The sequence below is a fragment of the Parus major genome, chromosome 1A (assembly GCF_001522545.3).
Source record: "Parus major isolate Abel chromosome 1A, Parus_major1.1, whole genome shotgun sequence".
NCBI lineage: Eukaryota > Metazoa > Chordata > Aves > Passeriformes > Paridae > Parus > Parus major.
In genome coordinates this window covers 63516908-63536654 of record NC_031773.1, presented here as the reverse complement: position 1 = coordinate 63536654, position 19747 = coordinate 63516908, and the positions used below count along the sequence as shown (strand labels likewise).

The window sequence follows — 19747 nt, the reverse complement described above, 5'->3', positions numbered from 1 at the left end:
CAGCATCTCACTGGAAGCCTTCCAGCTTTGCCAAGAAGAAAATTGTAAACCTCTGTAATTGAGAGCATGTAACAAGTCAGCTTCCTGAAAGCACTCCTCCCATAGAAAATCTTGCTTCTAAAGGAATAAAATGGAATTAAGAGTTCAGACTATAAATCTTAATAAACCCAAAGTTGGTTATATAATTATGAGACCTTTATCATGAACAAATCCTAACAAAAAGAATTACTGTAATTATTCGTCTACATGTATTTTATCCTCTTTAGAAGCAAAATTTATGCTAATTGCTATGTAAAAAATGTCTTTCTTCTTACCTATTATTTTATACTCAACATTCATTTCAGGGAACTAACTCCATATCCACATAGGAAATAATGAATTCACTTTTTTTAATGCTCTCCAAAAAATCATTGGATAAAGGGAAGTGTTAGGTTATTATTTTGCTTCAAAAGGAATAGAAGAAAAGACTTCCCAGTCAGTGGATAATAATTTTTTCAGCATGTACCACTCAGAGCTTAGAAGAACAATTTCAGCTAGACAGGGTTTCTTCCTATGCTTTTATTCCTTTAGTCTGCCAGGAGATACTTCTCACCATGAAACATTATAAAACTCATTTCATCCAACACTGACACAGTGATCATTTGTAAAGTAACTGTCCTTAGATATTTACGGGTTAATTAAACACTAATGAAGATCTTTACAACCCCAGCATGGTGACAAAATAAGAGTTCTAAGCAATTCACACTGTATTTAATTTTTGCCTTGAGTTTAGCCAAGTATATTAAAGCTACCTTTGATTTTATAAGGTTGTAATTATGACTGCATAAAATCAGAATGGATGTTCCCTCTCTAGAGATTGTTGCCAGCTAACCAGATCATCAGAAATCTAAAGTTCAGGCTCCTTCCCATGGCTATGTACAGGGACACCACTTAATCCCTTCAGCTTGACCTTATGAAAACAGGACTCCAGTGAACTTCCAGAAGTTCAGTGGCAAGCAATAGTTGGAAGGCAGGTGACACAGAAAGAATAAATTTTACCAGCAGAACTTTGGCTAAAAAAAAAAAAAGGCACCATGGTAACAGCAGCAACAGGGGGCAAGACAGGTGCCACAGACACAAACCCCCTCCTTACCCTAAAGAAGAGTTAACTATTCTACCCCAACAAATGTGCCATGTACACATCTATTATCTAAGACAATGAAGACTCAGTATTATCCCAGTCAGAAAGACCTGAGATCTCTAGCTTATATGTTTATTCAGAAAACTGCTGGAGATGAGCCAAGAAATCCATAAAAGGGTGTGGAACCTGTCTGCAAAGAGGCAAGGACTGATTTCAAGGAAATCCATACCTGCACTGGGCTCCCCAGCTGTGCAGTTACAAATTCAGGAAGTCTCATAGTGCCTGTGCCATCTCACCACACTTTTTGGGGGGATGCAATCAAATAGTCTGGAGATAACTAGAATGGAAGCAGCTCTCCCCCTTCTAGCTAAACTGAGGAAGCACTCAGCCTCCCTTCCTCTGCTTGAGTCTGGGAAAATGAGCTGTTTCCCTCTTTTCTCTACAGCTTCAGAGACTGAAGCAGCCCACTAAAACACCACTACAGAGAGGCAGACAATGAAGAACCTAAAGGGTTTCTGATGCTGCTCTACTTAGCAGTAGAAGAAACCCCAAAGTGACTGAAAAATAAGAAATGCTGTTGACAAAAACAGGTACCAATTGTTTTTTCTTCAGCCTTTAAGTGATTTTCAACATGCATGCAACCTCCACCTCCCCCCATCTCCTTCTTCCTGAGTCAAGAAGTCCTGCCAGGTCTCTCCAGCCTCCCAAAGCTCCACTGGCCAGGAACTGAACAGGCACCTCATTTCAGATCCAGCCCCCACCCCTGCCACCACATCAGCCAGGAATGACACGGTGCCATATGATGCCACTGACAGCTTTTTCTGGCTCCATCACTGGCTCCTCCTAGCACCTGGCAGAGCCTCTGATGGGGGAAACATCACAGTGCCCTGGAAAAAACTCCAAAAGAGTCACAGGAACCCCCCTGAGCTCACTGGAACAGCTCCTGGCTGCTGCTCTTTGCTGTTCCCTGATTCCTTTCCTCCTCCAGCAGCCAGTTCTCCACTCCCACGGCCCCTCAGCCAGGGCTCAGGGTGCTACCCAAAGCTGCCCCTTGGTAGCACTGTGAACCCCAGGGGATGCCCCAGAAAGTGCTGTTCAATGTGACAGGGGTGAATTGCCACCAGCAGGATCAGATCTTCTCAGGACTCATTTTTACAGGTACCTCCCCTTCAAATCCAGGTTGGGCTTGGTCCCACCACTTGCTTTTCCCAGCTGCTTCTCAAGAGGCACCTGGAAAAGTTCTGCCCTGCCTTCAGCATATCCTTCAGCACCTTCCCTCCAGTGTCATGACTGAAAATATTTATCTGGCCAGACTTTGGGTTGATAAATGTCTTTTATCATTTATACAGCATAGGAAAGGTAAACTTAGATACATTAAATTCTGAGATACAATAAATCTGGACCAAAGCAACACTAATCAGGTTCTTCATAAGGCATTTCACCCATCCTTGGGGCTGTTTCTTCCCAAAGGAATGAATACCCCAGGAGGGGTCTGTACCTCCAAAGAGTTCCCTTCATCTTCACCAGCCCCAGTGACAATGTGCCACGGAGCAAAGGCTTTTGGGAAATGCTGCTTCCACATGGGCTTCCCATGCAAGTGACACTGGCCACTGCCATGGCCTCAGGGTCCAGGCACAGAACCCTGAGGTCACTAGATGGCCCCTTCTACATGGCCTCTTCTTGCAGAAGCCTCTGCTTCAAGGGCCTCTGCAAAGGCTCCCAAGCACACACATCTCCCACCAGAACAACCCCAATGCCTTCTGAACTCCTGGGTCACTTCCAACCTCATCCACTTGGGGAAGACAAATCTCACAGACAACAATATCCCCATAAGTGCCAGCAAACAGAGGCAAAACCAAGGAACTCTGCTCAGCACCTCTGGTACAGGGCATGGGGGAAACCTGAGCTCCACTTTACAAAACACAGAATCCATGGGACTGAACCTTTTCAAAGCACAGTATCCATAGGACTGAACCAAAGAACCCAGGAGCCCAAATGCCCATAATCTTGTCCTTCCTTGCCAGCCACGAGCATGGACCTGGTAGGTGTCATCCCTTTCCCTGTGTCAGACACTGGTGATGTCCACCTCTACCTTCATGCCACTGGCACTATCCCACAGGTGCAGAAAATAAGCCTGATGAGAGATTTGGGCAAGCAGTATAACTTTCCCCTTTCATGCAGGGTCACACAGCATTTTACCACACAAATTTCCCTTTGCTGCCATCCCCCAGCAAGTCCTGTCTGCTACACAGACATTGATGGCTCTTGCTATAAGCCTTTGGAAAAGCCCTTGGAAGTGACTGGGGCATTGCAACAACCAGCCTGGCCACCCATGTACAACAAGAGACCCTACTGCAAGTCCTACAGGGGAACTGCCAAGGCTCTGTTCCCCAACAGTTCAACAGCCACACAAATTCCTTGCCTCTAATCCCCTTTGTGGCAGTTTTAGTTCAAACTGGGTGGAAACATGAATTTAAGTGCAGTGGTTTAGATTTGCCAATTTGAGTATCCTGGCCACTGCACCAAATAACATAATGGGTTTAGCACTGGCTAAAATCACCAATGCACCTACTAGAATTATTACTCATTTGCTGCCATGAGATATGAATTAGGAGGGAGGGCAAAGCAGGCTAAAAACTTAAAAGGTATAAAGAAAACTTTATGAACAGAATTAAAGAATAATAAGAATCAGAATAAAACCTTCAGAACACTTCTCCTCCCCCTGCCCAACTTTTCCTTCCCAACTGAAAATATAGAGACAAAACCTGGGATTTTCAATCAGTTATCACATCTACAATAGTCTTTCATCAGTTCTTGTAGGGAGAGGAATTTCTCTGGCCATGCCATGGAGACTTCTCCACAAGAAACAATTCTCTTGTGGTTTCTTTATTTTTCCATGAAATTTTCTGCCCAGAAAATCTGCAATCCTGAAGTTCCTCCCATCTTTCACAGCCTTCCCACAGCTGAGTTCATGGGCCATGTCAACTTATGGGGTATTATTTTAAGGATGAACTGCTAAAAAAGCAAAGGTTCTTTCCATCTATCTCTGAGATCATCTTCATCTCGGAACAGAGGTCTTCTTCTTTCCTTGGAGGCAAAAGGGTCTTCATCACTCTCATCTCTGTCTCTGTTCAAGCTTCTCATGGGACCACAGCTACTTCAACACCTGCTTTGCTTTATTATGGATGTTTTTGCTCACCTCTACAGTTTGAACACTCCATCCCCCCATACTCTTTCATGAATTAAAGGGAATATTCTTGTGTATCACAGTCCATCTCCATGGCCTTACCAAAAGAACTTCCAGCCCAATGCTAAGGCACCTCCTCATTCTACTTCTGTCTGGGACTTAACTCCTTTACTGACCTTGGTGTCTTCATGTTATCCTCTACATGTCTTCACTCTGTCCTTTTCTCTCACTTGAGGGAGGATTGAGGTCTGCAGGTTTCATCTGTGCACTGAAAGAGTTAATACCTCGCCCAGGCCTGCGGATGGTCATGATGGTTTCTGCTGGGCAGTGGCTGAAGCAGTCACGGTGATGGATTTCAGGCCGTGCTGGGGCTGTACCAAGATCTCAGGGGGCCTGGCCAGAACGGTGGTGGCTGCTCTGGCTGCGTGGCTGGTCTCTGGCCCCCGCCGGGCCATGGCAGAGAGGGGGCGGTCCAACCAGTGCCCAATTGCTTCTTCATAGTCAGAAGCAAGAGAGAGATTTCCTGGGCTTGGCATCTTTAAGATGTGACTCTCACAGAGGCAGACTTACCTTCTAAATGGTTTAATAGGATGTCATTTTTCAGAGCTAGCCAGCTATTGGTTTTTGCTAAGCACAGAGGAAGCTCTTAGCAGCTTCTCTCAGAAAAATAATTTCTGTGGGTGGCTTCTTCCCTCATCACCAAATGTCAATTAATGCAAAACCAGCACACCCTTCCCAAAACAGCCACAGGAGGATGCAGAGGAACACCAGAGTCCCTACCCCTGGTTGCCTTCCTGTACTCAAGCACTGCACGTAGGGTTTGTATAAATTTGCCCTGATTAACAAGAAGTTTGGATGTAGAATTGAACTATCAAAATCAAATAAATAAAGGCAAGGATACCTGGTGCAAATCTAACACATGTGCCCAGACTTCGTAATAAACATAATTATGGTATTTCTATAACACCTTTTTGGGATTTTCTACTTTCTAATTAGTCCCTGGCAAGCAAGAGGACACAGACAGTGCCCAGAGATCAGAGCAAGGTTCCTCCACAAAGCTGCTCATATTTAACTGAAGACAGCAGAACAGAGCAGACCTTTAGACTGTCGGTATGTCAGTTATTTCTGGTTTATTAACAGTATCTGTAATGATCTATCCAATAGAGACAAAGGACTGATCTCTTTGCAGACTTCTGTAAAAAGCCCCAACTTCATACAAAAAAAAGTGGCAGTGCATTTATTCCACCACCTGCTGATTTTGTGTAAAAGTCCATATAGACCAGCTACCTAATTACACATAACTCTTAGCATGTGTAACTACATCCTGGCTATATTATCCTGACTTTCAAATAATGTTTTTTGAGAGGTTATCATAATTATCCCATTTAAAAAATTATCACTAGAGAAGTATTTCCTGTATCTCATCCATCTGGTGGTATCTTGAATTACTTTTCTTTTTCCATTTAAATCAAACTTTTACCAAACTCAAAGAAATGGGTCTTGCTATCCTACACCAATCTCTGAAACCTAAAATCCATTTCCCTACCTTTTCCTGCAGCTCCTATTGTTTTAACCTCTCCCTCTCCTGACAGAAACTGCCTCTTATGTATGCATCCACCCAGACCACAGCTAGATTAATGAAAATAATACCATGCAATCCTTTTAGGTACTGGTCATTACTGCTGACCCTAAGAGCACACACAGCCCAGCCAGTCAAAGTTTCAAACACTTAATGCATGTCTCATGTATTTAAGGACTTAACTTGGCCCCAGTAGTATTCACAGACTTTTGGAATGGGGAGAGGAGGGCTCAGGGTGAAGAGAATCTTCAAACACAATTAACAATTCTCCAGCTTGCAGGAAAACTTTAGGAAAGGGGAGGTCTCAGCTGGTTTTCAAAACAAAATACAGTACTTTGGGATTAAAAAAAAGTGTAAGAGATGGCTCTAGCTCACCTAGGAAAGGGCTTAAGGAATAAAAAAGCAGCCAAAAGAGGTTTCTGACCTTGCAAACTTCCCCAGCTGGAGAACACAAAGTAGAGGGCAAAGCACAGAGAGTAGGGCTTAATAACTCATCACCTGAAGGATCTTTTTCAACATTTATTTTAGGGCCCAAAAGTTTTATTACTTCCTTAACAACAAAGAGGAGTTTGGGGAGGGGGTGGGTGGCACAAGGGGTGTGAGGCACAACACTTCTGCACACCTAAATCGTCAGAGTCTAATCAGAAGGAGATTGATCAGTGAGAGCAGAGTCAGACAGCTCGAACCATAGTATCTGCCCATTTTGAAGGAGCTCTTTCACATATTTAGACACTGAATTCATAAAGAAGCATTCACAAATTACAGAAGGTATGAAAATTCAAGTCAAAAATTAACACCAGAAGAGGGTTATTTGCCCCACCACCAACTCTTTTGGTTTGAGTAAGTCACTTAGCAGCCCTGCCTGACTATTCCATCTGTCAGAATAACACACTATCATCATCCTGTCACAGAGATAGATCAGCTTAATAAATAAACCTTCCAAATATTTCATTTGTACTTAATGAGAAACATGCTTTAAGCTATTCTTTGTCAAATATGCTCTCAGATCCGTAGATTATGACTCTAAAGTAGTGTAAGCAGAGATGAGCCTATGAGCATCCATGGAAACATAGGAAAGATACCAAGGACCTATTTAGACACCGATTATCAATCTAAGTATGGAACTGCCACTTAGAGTGTCCTGAAAGGACACCATAGAACTGCAGTTTAACCTTTTCCTAAACTATCTCCCTACCAGCACTTTGATCTGCCTTGGTTAATTAAACAGTGACATAAAGAGCTTATTTTTCTTGTCTAATAAGAGCTTATTTGGATTAACGCTGGGGTATTATTCTGCAGCACAATGTTTTACATTGGGTTTAATGATCAAAGTTATATATCCAGTAACTCCACAGAGTTACTAAAAGATCAGCATAGAAATACCACAAAGTAGCTAAATTCAGATAATCAAAAACTGCACAGTACAAAATTAAAGAAGCAATATTTCTAATTATCTCTGTATTACACTTCATAGTGAAACACTACTACAGGGCATTCCTGATGAGGAAATCCCTTGAAGAACACTTTCCTTTTAATTCCAAGGAATACCAAAACATCATGTAAGAACAGTGAGTCAAACCCAAAGGTTGTCTACCCCAGCATTGTGCCTTGGACAGCCAGCCCTGAAGACAGACAGGGAGGAGCAGAGGATGATACAGGAGTGTATTCCTTTCTCCTCAGTATCCTCACAGCCCCCAGTGTTTCTGTGCCAGAGACCAGTGAACATGCAGCTCCTGCTGGATGGCCATTTTAGTCACCTGTTCACCATCTCTTTGGACACACCTAGACATTCACACCCTACAATTGTTTGTGACCCTGAATCCCACAGCTTTTACCATACAGAAGGTGGTTTTGTTTGGTTTGTGAGTTTTTTAGGGGCTTGGGGTTTTCTTTCCTACCAATTTCCAACTTTAAACAATGGTTTTAATCACAGAAAGGCACAGTGAGCAATTACTGCCTACACACTGCATTCGCACCATCTACTTCACAAGTATCTTGTGGCACCCAGGACCTGAAGCATCCCTTTTCCAGGCTGACAAGTCCTACCCCACTACATAAGTATCCCCTGTACAAAAATCATTCCCACAGCACCTCTACTGCCCTTCTCTGAACCTTTTCAAGTCTACAGTATTAAAGATGAGCAAATGCCATGGAAACTTTCTGTGGCAAAACAAGGATTTCAATCCCTTCCCTCACAGCTTCTAAGTCCTCTTTTGACTACACTGAACACAGGAACAATTACAGCTTGCTCTATGAATATGTTGTTTGCTAATCAGTCAAACCCAGGGACAGAGTTTCTAATGCAATAAGTTTTGGGGCACAAACTTGCCTTTCTGCAAAACTATTTCCTCTTTTTCCCTGCTCTTCACATATCCTTGCAGAGCTATAGCACAAATAAAAGGAAGAACCCTTATGCACAGGCAGAACAACAGTGCAGATTTCAAATGTCCTTGTGCACAAGTGGACACATTACCAGGCCTAGAGGAGGGTACATTAGAGCTCCTACAGGGAACACTTCAAACACAACCAGGTGTGAAACTGCACAGGTTTGCATTAAGAAAATCTATTCCAGAGCTCTTCACTTTCAATGCATCTTTATCAACAATACACAGGAAAACTCATATTTTATATGCTTTCATTTTCCAATATTAAATTTATAAGAACCCACTCCATCAGCAAGGGAAACCATTCCACTCACCTGAGGAATACCCATGACACTGAAGAGCAATCAACCAACAGACAAATTTCTCATTTGCCTCTCTTGCTCCTAAAATTTGTACAGCCACTTCTGAATTCAAACAATTCTTTTCTATTTTCTGTTTTACTGAATTTCACCCAAGAGAGAAGGGATTCACAGAAGTAAACTTGAGTGTGGCTTTAGGCACTTCTGCAATGCACAACGAAAGGAGAACAATACACAGCACAAAGATGTTCTATTAATGACCAAATTGCCTTTTCTATGGTGAATTGAGCACCTCCTTATAAAGAAAACAGTAGCACATCCCCCACAAAGAGCTGTTACTTAATGAGAGAAGGTACACTACAGTTCAATTGCTAGAGTTAACAAGCATTCTTTTTCAGCTTTGGGGTTTTATTTTCATTTTGGGATTTTTCTCTTCCTATTTTCTTATTAAACTAATATTTTCTGCCCAGTACTGATCTCACAATTTTAGATATCAATAACATATCTTATTTACGTCCTCAATTGCTCACTAAACTACTTGTGGGCAAAAGTAGTTTCACTTTTTCACTTCAGAAAACTTCAGTTTCTGGAACACTTGTAATTCCACATTCTGAGGTTCATAGATAACCTGCCACTTTTATTACATTTATAATGTAATAGTAAAAAGTTTACTTTCTCTCATGCAGAGGAGCACAGAATGAACTTGCAGAAGTCCAGCACAACATATATACATTATTTAAGTTCAAGACACATGAAGAGAACAGGTGATCCCTCATGCTAAAGTTTATACAACAGCCATGCATCATCATATATTACAGTACTGGAATGCATTTGATGCTGGCCACCAAAATGCAAGGGACACACAAATTTTTGTGTAGTATTTTGAAAATCCACTAAAAGTGACAAAGAAAGGTATAGCTGAACATGACTCAGGTTAAGCACTGGCCACAAGTTTGGCTGGGGTTTCAGAGCTTCCTCAAATTGGACCCTTTGATTCTTCACATCCTGGAAAAAACCCAGTATTGCTTATTTGTTATTTCATTTCATGCAGGTAGTAAAAATATTGAAGGAAAAGAAGTGCTCACTTGCACAAAAGCATCAAGAAGTCTCACTCTTTGGACTCTGCGCATTGCAGTTTTCTCCTTTATTCTCCTTGGGATGGTTTCTACGTTACTTAGAAGTAACATAGTCAGAAGTGGAAGGTGGGAGAGAGATTAGTTTCTTTCATCCACATTTGTTTCAATTCTCCATTTCCATTTTTATCTGCACTTCTTTCACAGCAGAAAATTGCTTTATAGCATCATTGTTGAGAAGACAAAAATAATCTCCTCTAGAAAAAGAAATTGTAAAATGTATTCCTAAAGTTCACACATCTTCCTGCAGGTCTCTTCTTTACTATTACATCATATGCTGAGAAAACCATCATTTCAGTTAACATTCAATATTGAATCAAAGCTCACATAATTTAAAAGAATAAACTACTGTGCACCATCAACAGATTTCCACTTTGAAAAAATAGAATTCAGATGGGACCATAATAGCATGAGAAATATTTTCCAACAAGAGTAACCCTAGAAGATAAATTTAGAGAGAAATCACCAAATATGACAGGTCAGTATGAAACACCAAATAAAGTTTTAATTAAATTAAGTTTTAAATTTTACAGGCATCTGGAAATTTACTTTGAATCCTAGCAAGAGTCAACACAATTGAAAGGGTTCTGTTACCTGCTACCAAACTGCAGTGCACAGAAATAATAAATCCATTTTCATCCAACAGTTGTCAGCTACTTTGCTGTACTTCAGCCTCTCAAAGCATGCGGTAGTTCAGTTCCCTGGAAACAGCACCCAAACTAAATCATGTGCAATTCCCCAAAGGACTGCAGCATCACTTCCACAGATTTAATTTACTCATTAGGGAAGCACCAGAGGAGTCACCTTGTTATGCCTTTCATAAGAAACTACTGCAGAAAAGCTGCTATGTTTCAGAGCTGGCTTAACTGGGGATTTAGTGCAGGTGCAAACATTCTCCTTCAACAGAGGCAACCACACTGGATGCAGACACTTTAAATCCAGTGAAAGAGGGGAAAAGAGGTTACAATGTTTTCTACTGCTGCTTCCACGATTACCCAGCAACAGTCACAAACTTTCCAAGACCTAGATCCAATCTGGAAAGGCCACTTGGCAACTTAAAAAGCATGCTGGCACTGCTGGAGTACAGAAACGTGTCTGTAACAGTACAAATGTGTGTTTTCACTGATAAAATACATGCTATTTTTATTCTCTGCCAAAGGAATCCCTCCTATCAAAGACTGCTACTTCTGTAAATTCATGACATCTAAGGTTCCTATTTTCACACTTAATAAACACCACTGTCAAAGCCCTGTCTGAAAGATTACTGTGGTAGACATGGTAAAACCAGCAAATTGTATTTTAGAAGTATTCCAGCCTTACAAAACTACCAAGACTGTGGTTATTACTGATAATTTCATGTACGTACCTCCCACAGTACCTTATCGTTGCCCAGGCTGCTAGTTGGCAACTTGCTGTCAAGGCAGAAGGAAGGAGTAGCTATCACAACAGCAGTTTGCAGAGAAGCAGAGTTATTTCCTGCCCATACTTACTACCACAGGCTGCTATTTTCCAAATTCAGTTTCTTTTCTGGTTAGAAACATCGACAGCATCTTTCTGACTGAGCACTTGGCAACTTTACAGTGGAAGCCATAATTCTCACTTACCTTCTACACCACAAACCCACTCACTTTTAGAAGCTGACAACCAACACTTTCACCCATCTTGCAGCCAAGATTTAAAAAAAACCTGTTTGACATTGCCATCTCTCAGCTGGGTGTCCAACCTGACATGCACACATAAGACAACCAGTCTAAAGAAGGATGTATCTCTTAAAAAAAAAAAAAAAAGAAAGAAAAAGCCCTATAAAAAAATCCCACTTTGGGTTGTTCAGGGTTGGAGTGTCCAACAAACTGAGTGTCATTGCCAGCACCTAGCTATTTCAGCTAATTGGGAAGCACCCCCTTTAGCATTGACATTACTGTTAATGCAGGTTTCTAAGACAACAAATACAGCTGTTTAGCTAGAAATAAATGTGAAATGCCTGGCTACTCACCTACATCTCAGTGAAATCTCCTCTTATAGAAAAGACAGGCCACTCTCTTTAAACAAATCACAGTCGTGCATGAAAGAAAAATGTTTCCTTCTAAGAGCTGATCACTTTACTGTGAAACCATCAAATTGTGAAGGTAGCATGCCCAGGCTATCCTGCAGACAGTGCAGGGTTGGAGACCATCGATCCCCTCATCAGCACCCCAGGTTTTCATGCTGCAGGCACCTCATACATGTGAGGAAAGGGATAGTTTCTTGACAGTCCCAAGAAAGGCACAAGAATTTAATTTAGTCCACAACCAAATAACTGGAAACAAGAAAAAACTTGGCTCTCTGTGGAAATGGTCATTATTGGGGGAGAGGAGAGGAGACGGACAGGGAGAGAGAGGGAAAGGAATTTTATTAACAGACATGACATACTAACTTCAGTCAGACAGAACCCAAAAAACTGCCCTAAAGCCAGCATCCTACTCCTTAAGGGAAAGCAACTACTGCAAAGTTGCTGTTCTATTTCATAAACAGAGGTTTAGTCTTCCATTAATATTTTAGCTTCTGAAAACATGCCATCCCTTTCTATTGGTAACAAGCATCACTGTTCCACTTTCTCCTCCAAAGGGGAGACTTGCACAGCTACAGATCCCTACAGACCTGGAAGGCTTGTACAGGGGTGTTATAGTAATTATTTATTAGTTATTACAGTAACCTGGCTAAGGGAACAGAATACTAGGCTTAAGAGTTAAGAGACTTCGAAGATTTTGCCTCCAACCTGCAACATGACTATTGCTTGTTTCTTCAGCTCTGCTTCTTTCACGCTCCTTCCCTCCCTGGGTCTCTCCCATCCTCCACATCACCCTCAACAGGCACACTCTCCAGACTAAAAAGAGTTTCAAAAAATGGTTTATAAGTAACCAGAGACAGTCACAACCTTTATCTACTGAGAAATCACTTCTTCTATCTCATGACAGTTACAAGGTCTCAAGTGAGAACATGTGAGCTGAAAAAGAAAGGTCTTCCTTAGAAAAATCTCAGCACAAGCACCACAAGACAATGTCTTTTACTGCCTTTGCCCACCACTGGGCTTACAAACATCCTCCCTGAGATTTCGATTACACAGTTTACTGCCTTTTGATGTTGCAACTACAGCTTAGAAGTAAAGAATATAAATCTTAATATTCTTCTATTCAGTCATTAAAGCACTGAAGCATAGATCCTGCATTAGAAGAGACACACCAAGACTTTAGATTCAGGCACAGTAACCCAAATGTCCCCCATCCTTTTGTTTTCTGTAAATTCTAGGGAATGTCCTCATCCTCAGGTTTCATAGACAGTGATAAGCAAGTACAAGGTAAGCATGCCACAGTACAGCTGGTCTGTAGCTTGAAAGATAAATCTGGCCATAATAAGAAACCCAATCTGGCTCTCCTAGTCTGATAAACAAGTCCCTTGGGTGAGTGATGATAGGATGGATTTGAATACATACAAAGGACCACAGCCAATCCCATTCGATTCTAAGTGCAGACATATCACTGGTCAAAGAGTTGGGTGGTGTTAAAACCCAGACCAATCACTTGTCTAAGCCTGGGGAATTCAAACTCCCAAGGTTCCAAATAATAAAACACACTGTTTGTTGAGGACCCTCAGTGAGTCCATGTTGCTTCTGTCTCCAACCAATGACCTATGTAATATAAGCTTATATTTTTACTTGCTGCATTCTTCACAGCATTTTGCTGAAGAGACATTTGTGATTTCCTGAAAAAAGTTTCTTACCAGAAAAGGAGACAGAGGAAGGACATATCTACACCTGATTTCCCCCTTTTGCCCCATTCAGAACAACATAGGGTGAAAAAGTCGAACCTGGAGTTTTCTTCATTTCTGGCAAAATGATTCAAATTGGAAAGGAACTCAGAACTCAAGTTTTGCTACAAAAAAATCACAGACAACCATGTGTTTACATTTTTTGCTAATAAAGCAGAATTTCTGTTATTTACAGGCCAGGTGGTGCTCCAGGCCATGTCACAGGAAGGAACAGAGGACAGCACTGCTTCCAGGAACAGGACACTAGCCTGCTCTGAGTGCAGCTCTGACACTGCTGGCACCAGCTACAGCAGCCTCAGAGCAAAACATTAGAGCAAGCTTCAACACAGAAAGTCTAAATTTTTAGTCTCTATCTTGGAGACATCCAGAAATGTTACTTTAGAAATTAATTCAAGACAGCAAAATTGTAAAAGAGACAGACAGCATACTTGAGATCTTACACCTTGCCTCCCTTTACACTTTTCCATTTGAGAGTCACAACCACATTTTCCCTACTGGCTTCTAGGAGCAACTAAATGCACTCAAGTGTAGAACAAATGCAAAAGTATCATTCTTCCATTCAGAAATACTTCTGTTGTGTCATAGGATTAATGCATCATATTAAATATACACACATATGACTACTTAGATATCTATCACTAAATGAGTTATTCTGACAGTTGTTGGATAGAAGAAAGTAAAAAATCGTAGGAATTATTCTGGTCCTATAATATTTTTAAAGCACCTAATGCAAGCCTTTAAATCTTTGTTCCTTTGTTAACTGAAAGAAAAGAAAAATCACTTATGAAGAACAATCCAGAATGAATCTGAAGAGACAGAGCAAAGAACTCAGCATAATGTAATCTATACTTTTAATTTCAAAGATTGAAGAGGATAAAATCAGTTATCCTTTAATCACGTAAAACATGGGCTACTAACAATTCAAACGATGCTTTGAGTAGAGTTTAGTCACCCTTGTTAAGAAAAAAATGGGTCATCTGTTCAGACCTTCATTATTTAGGCAGAATTAAACTACTCTTTAGAAACAAACAAACAAACAAGGTACTTTGACAATCCTATAAACTATATAAAAAGCTGGGTCATCATTATTCAGAAAGACACCTGGGTTTACAGAGCTTTATCTCCAAGTTGTAATGTCACGAACTTGCTGTTTTCCTTCTGAAAGGATGAGATCAGGCAGCCACTAAGCAGGAGTGTCCCCCCAAGAGGCAATAAATTCATCTCCTCAATCTGATCTCCTGATTATTTCACTCATACTGAACGCCTTGTGTATTATTACAGAGCACTGAGTGTTATGGAAATTTGAAACCCACCTCTCAGGGTCCTTCAAGGCAGGTATGTAAACATATCCCTTACTGGAAATGTAACACTGGTAGACATTCATGATCTCCTGCATCTGCTCTCCAACAACACAGAGGAATAAATTTCCAATGAAATCCTTCACAGCTCTTAGGAGAAAGTTACAAATCCATTTCAAAACACTTCCCTCATCTTGATGGTGTTTCAGCATCTCCAGGCAATTAAATCAAGCTCTTCATAATGCAATGACAGCTCAAGCTTCACTGGCATCTTAATCCATTTCTCAAGCTCCTGCTGATCACATAAAGCCCTGCAAGGCGGGACCAAGAACTCCCAATGTACTTCTGCCTTTTAGCCAAGCTTGGCAGCTAGACATGCAAACAGAATTTGGAGCTAAAACTGTTATTTCCAGACACAGATAATCAGAAGTAATCTATCTTCCACCTCCATGTGTTCAAAGGAAACCCCACCTAAGTGTTCACTCATTTTCCTACAGAAGACCCAACACGATGCAGTTCCAACAGATGGATAAAATGGGAGCAACACCTAACGCAATATTCCTGACACTTGAAATCACTGTGACAGTGCAATTCCTGACATGGGGCCTTTGCATGGGAGCTTATGAAGAGCTGGGTCACTATTGAGCCATAAAGATTTTCAACACAAACAGGAAAACCAAGGGCAGTCTCAGCCTGACTCACTGAGCACATCTTGCCTAAAAAGGAGGGACAAAAAAGCCCAATGCTGTCATTTTCCAGAGGGAAACACAACAAAGTTCAACAGATTAGGTCACCCCAAATGCACTTCTGCACATCCAGCACACTGTTGTACCTGGAAACAATCCAGAATGCTTCAGATGTTAAGGACTGATGATGACCTGCCATCTGCTCTGCTTTCTGACATAAGAAAAAAAATTATGCAAAAAATATTCTGAAATACCAAAAGCAGCCTCAATACCAGCACCAGTAGTTGTTTCCTCACTGCTGTGGCAGGACAGATATGGCTCCAAAATGAACTGCACTTCACAAGACATTACCTGCCTGCAAAATATTACATTCAGCTAAAGGGATTTAACTTGTGGTCCCTAAGGAAATACATCTAGGGAACCCCCAGAGTAGGAAGATAAAGGATATCACTGTTTCCAGGGTTCAATTTCTGCACACTGTCTATACCAGACGAACTCAAACGACAAAAACTTTAGTTTTAAAGCCTTGAAATTGCAGAAATATAAATCTTTATAATCTTTATAAATCTTTACACATATAATTTGTGCCTTAAACAATAAGAAAACAGGGGAAAAAATTACTTAGGACTGTTGGTGCATCTGATTAACTTCAGCCAACAGAACCTCTGCTGCAGTGTGCCCAGGTGACCACAACTCCACAGCAACAGCAACATGATCTGCTGTTTCTGTATCCTGATTGCATTTTAGTTCCTGCATAAAGAAAGGCAATCAAAATCTTCTTTATGATCACATACCCCAAAAAAACAGCAACCTTGATTCCCTGAAATTCACTCTGTTTAACCCAAGGGGCTACAGACAGACCAAAACCAGCTTGTTTCACATACTTTTGAAGACTATTCAGTGGGCTCCTGACACCTTGAATTGATTTTGTGCAGACTTTCTCTTTCTACCTTATCGTTCTCTTCCCGATAATACTTAAAACATCAGTGAGCTCCTCCCTAATCCTACTGAGCCAGTTTACAAGGATAAGTAGATGCAACAATCATTACTAACTATTTAACTGCAGGGTTTTGGTTTTCCAGAAGTGCAGCTGGACATAAAGACACAGTGTATTTCAGCTACTGATAAGTCTGCATCCTCTGAGCTTTTTCTATTGATCAGCACCCTGAACAGTTAAGAGAGGAGATCAACACACTTAATTCTTCAGGAAATTCCAGTTTTCATTCCTTGGAAAGAATCCAAACAGATAGAATGTTAAATCTTTGAAAGATCCATCCTGAACCTTACAGGTCAGATGTGTCCTAATCTCCAAGACAAACCTCCCATCCATCTTAAATTCCAAGAGAGAACTCAGACTTCCAAATGGATTTACCACTTAGTACCCTACTAAAGATTTAGAGCACACTATTAGAACAACAAAACTAAGCAGCTAAGGTTACTAGAGCTACAGTATAACATCAGTAAGAGATGTGTGTTCTCAAATACCCTGACTATTCCCATTATCAGGCTTATGGATTCATAATTCTGCCTGGAGGGAGACTAATTACAAAAAAATAAAAAGGGGGGGGGCGGGGGATTTAGCAACTTCTGCTAGCATCCAAAAATGAACAGCAGTATGCCATGCCTTAGAGACATAACTGATCATTTTGGTAGGGAAACAATGTTCTGGAAGGTATTTTGTGGAGATATTTTTTGGGTTGTTTGTGGTGGGTTTTTTCCTAGGTTTAAAAAAATCTTACTTCAGCATCTCCAGTCTGATAATTTGAGCATATACACTCTCAAGCAAGACATGAAAAATCCCATAGGGCTTCATCTTTATTAAAATGAAAGAACAAACTAAAAACCCAACTGTTAAAAAAAGATGTTAAAGTTGTAATAAAAGAGAGTCTGTTATATTATCGATGTGGCATGGAATATCTGTCACACTCCAGACAGAAGCTAACCTTCAATAGCCACATGACAAATCCCTGAATGTACCAGTGAGTGATGACAGGCCATTAGTGACATCAGCATGAACAAGGAACAGCAATGAACTAAGGAACAATTAAAACAGAATTTTAAATTAATCACCTTTAAAAGACAAACAAAAAAGAAAAAAAAAAGCAAAACAAAACCCTCACAGAAAAACCCTAGAAGGCTGCAGCCCTGCAGTATAACCCCAGGTTGCCATTATCCACAGCCTGATCCTGCAGGGACACTCCCACACTTGACTGTAGAAGTGACAGGATGGGATCCCAGGACACAAAGCCCAAGCAGAAACACATTCCCATACCCTGGACAAAGCCACTGGATTTAAGAGTTTTCTCCACCTGTGGTTTCTCCCACACCGCCCTATCCAACTGCTGAACTATACATCAAATGTCTACAAGTATTTGATTGCAGAAATGTCTTCTAGACATTTTTCAGTGCCAGGTTAAAAAAAAATAAAATTAAAATCATCTTTCATCAAATCACTAGAATTTCTTCACTATTTGTTCATCTTTATCCAGCTACAAATCTGAGGTTCAATACCTCAGGGTATTTACCTGAGGGTAAACTGGTTGAATCACTCTGACTTCAAAGTATCTACTTCAACTCTGATTTAAATTATCTGTTCTGATCTTGCATTGTATTTGTGCTTTCTAGAACTTTTCCTGAAAAGAAATACAGATTCCTCCTGGCTGGAATGTTGTGGGGGGAGTATTTTTGGTTTTGACTGATTAGGAAGCTACTCTATAAACACGTTTTTATTTTACTATTTGTAAGTTTCTTACATTAGTATCTTAATTTTCTCTTCAGTATTTGACTACATATCTTTTAGTGAACATTTCAGATTCATTAGTTGCAAAACACCTTATAAATGGGCAAAAGAAATTGTGTAAATAAGGTAAAAGTAATAAAATACATATTTTTAAGCTGAAATAAAATTGCTCTAAATTAAACAAACTCATTACAGGCCACATTAGCCATAGTTGGTGAATTTGGTTGTATACATCCCTCAAGTTTTTGTTAGGACAGATGTGGTTTCCATACCTCCTTGTTATTGACAGATGAAAAGAATAAAAAGCTTTGCAGCTTTTGTAGTTTCTCACCTTTGACTCCACAACTCCCTGAACTAACTCCAAGAAGAACCATGAATGAAGAATGTTTTCTGTCTGCTGGAAAGTGACTCTTGTCAAACCAGTTCTGTGCTGCAGTAAATTCTCTGCAGACACTTCCACCTACTCTGTGGATATACTTTCTTCAAAGTTACAGATGCAAATATATCCTTCTTGAATATTATAATTTAATTAAAAGTTACTACACTATGAAGAAGGTAAGGCCTGAATATAGTACTTTCAAATCCAAATTAATTCTTCTTTTAATTTTTCATTTTAATCTCTTTTGTTTTCCAAAAAATTTCTTCCCCTGTTTTTCATGCCTTAACCCACACTGTGTTTCCATCACAGGGACCAGCATTTACTGTGTGCCACCTCACCTCCCCTTCTCTCAGGAAGGCTAAAGAATTCTTTCCAGGTCTTATTCATCAAGGCAATGTGGTCCATGAATCATGCTACAGTCTTTTCTCACATGATGAGCCCTGAGGTTTGTGCACTGCTGCACAAACAAGTCCAGGCAATCCTCTGGCTTTGAGGATGAACATTCCTGCTTCTGTTGCCCCCATGCCAAGTACACCCTCCTCTCCTCAACAGCTGTTCAAGTCCCAGAACACCCCCAGGACCACCAGGAAAGAAAGCACAAGAAACTTCACGACAGGTAAGACCACTGGGCCTCTCTGCGGGCACCTGGAACAGGTTCCTGTTACACACCTCAGATTTCAGCTGCTTGTTAAAGCCCCATGTGCTGCACTCCACAGGGCAGTCACCTTTTCAGGATCTCTATGACTTCTCCATTTTTCACCCATGACACATCTCCATTATGGACTAGCCACAGTTCAAGAGTTTGTTTGGATCTACCTGTTTATTTTCTCTTTGTCATTCTAGGATCCAGTACAAATAAAGTTACACTCCATCCAAACCCACTCTACTACTCTTAAAAGCAGGGCAAATTATCACTGAAAGACAGAAGGACAAGGAAATGAAGTATCTGAAAATGTTACACAGTAGTATCAGGAACCACCAAAACCAACACATTCCTCAGTTCAGGGCTTTGGCCAAAAGGCAACTTCAGAGCCTTACACGCAGCCTGGCTGAGGAGACAGACAGCACCTCTGTCCTTCCCTCAGGAGGAGAAATATTTTGCCAGAGAAATGTTGCAACCAACAGCACTTCAGATGGA

At 40.8% G+C, this 19747-nt stretch overlaps 1 protein-coding gene across 2 annotated transcripts in view; it reads right to left on the bottom strand.

Moving 5' to 3' along the window:
- The window catches only part of KIAA0930 (KIAA0930 ortholog), a 74142-nt gene that overhangs the window by 52192 nt on the left and 2203 nt on the right, over nucleotides 1–19747 (bottom strand). The window lies entirely within an intron of this gene.